Raw genomic sequence first — 2074 nt, 5'->3', positions numbered from 1 at the left:
ACCAGAGACCTGCACATCTTCTGTAATGCATCTGAAAGAGCATATGGCTCAGTATAATATCTACGCACAGAAGACAAGAATGGCCATATACACATTTTATTCATGTTGGCTCGTTCACGTGAAGCACCCAGGAAGCAAATGTTCATGCCACGACTTGAACTGAGTGCAGCACTTACTGGAGCACAGATGGCCAAAGTCCTCCAAAGGGAGCTCACAGTCACCATCAGGCAAGTCATCCTCTGGTCAGATTCATCCTTCACTGGCTGACTCCTGCAGGTATAAGGTCTTCGTAGGAACTCGAGTTCCTGAAATTCAGTCCCTCACAGACATTAATTCCTGGAGGTATGTGGATTTAGGAAATAATGCAGCAGATGACATAACCCGTGGAAAATCCTTAAAGGTGTTGACAAAATCATGTCGCTGGGCTAATGGACCAGACTTCTTGCATCAATCAGAAGCCTCCTGGCCAACCATGCCGGCTGCTGACCCTGAACCGGATACTGAATTGAAGAAATCCGCACTCTGCCTGCACGTATGTACTAGACTTGATGTCCAACTCCCAGACGCAATGCAGTATAACACATGGAAGGACTTGGTAAAGGCCACAGTGGCGTGCCTACACGGGGCGGCTCATCCTTCCACCCAGACAGATGAAGCCGAGCATTATTTTGAAGCAGAGCGGCTCCTCCTTCAACAAGCCCAAATGAATTCATTTCCAGAGGAGGTCAAGGCTCTCTCATCAAACCAACCCTTACCATCTAATAGCCGGTTAGTGTCCCTGTCTCCCGAATATGATGAAGATGCTGGGCTAATTAGGGTCGGAGGGAGATTACGTCATGCTCAACACATAGACCTTAATGCTCTACATCCCATAGTTCTCGACCCCCATCAACAAATAACCAAACTCCTTATTAAGGAATATGATGCCAGTCTCCTTCACCCTGGGCCAGAACGAGTCCTTGCAGAGCTCAGACGTCACTATTGGATTTTGAGAGGCAGAGCAGCCATCAAAACCCATCAACTTGCATGTATTGATTGTCAAAAGTGGCGGGCCCAACCCAAGATCCCTATGATGGCAGATCTCCCACCAGCTCGTCTTAGGCTTTACAAGCAGGGTGCAAACTACGAAGGAGCTAGGGGGAGCTCGGCTCCCTTTAATAAGACATGGGCTCCCCTGAAAATGTGATTTGTGAAATTTTGGGGGTCTCAAAAAATATTGACAATGTGTTATTTTGACGTGCAATTTCAGTTTTGTGTAATGTGATCATCGTGGATTATTATGTGTAAAATTGCAAAAATATTAATTCATGCATGATGGCGATTTAAACCTAAGTCATTCTAGACAGTCCCTGAAACGGTCCTCCGCACTGTTCTTATTGAAGTGGAGGGCATCATGAATGCCAAGCCTTTAAGCCTTTAATCATCCGATATCGCAGATTCAGACCCAATCACACCTAGCATCCTGCTCATGGGACGCCATGACTCCTCCCTCCCACAAGTGATGTATGACTCCAGCAATCTTCTAGGAACCAGGAGATGGAGACATAGTCAGGTACTTGCAGACCAGTTCTGGGCCAGATTTATTCATCTCTACCTGCCAAGTCTCCAGGAAAGACAAAAGTGGCAAAAGGACAACGACCAGCTCAGGGTCGACCAGGTAGTGCTCATCATGGACCCTCAACTTCCACGAGCCCTCTGGCTAGTGGGCAAGGTGGCCCGCACCTTCCCTGGACCTGACGGACGGATAAGGACAGTTGCAGTTCAGGTTGGGGACCGAACTTATGTCAGACCAGTGGCTCGCCTAATCCCACTTCCCAAACTTGAGGATGATGACAGCTCCAATCCCGCCACTTAATAGGGCTTACAACCATGTTCAAATGTCCAGAGTGACATTTGGGGGCGGCTATGTATGAAAGCCCAACGATGCCACCCAGAGGTATCTTTATGTCTATAACCTTTTAAGGCTTGGAAAAGGCTGAACAAGTCAGGACATGCCCGGACAAGTATCAGGAGGCAGTCTATATGTATGGGTGGATAGATTGATTTGTTCATTGTGCAAGAAAATGGACTACAG

Source organism: Sinocyclocheilus grahami, unplaced genomic scaffold, assembly GCF_001515645.1.
Source record: "Sinocyclocheilus grahami isolate Dianchi unplaced genomic scaffold, SAMN03320097.WGS_v1.1 scaffold579.1, whole genome shotgun sequence".
NCBI lineage: Eukaryota > Metazoa > Chordata > Actinopteri > Cypriniformes > Cyprinidae > Sinocyclocheilus > Sinocyclocheilus grahami.
This window is presented reverse-complemented; position numbering follows the sequence as displayed.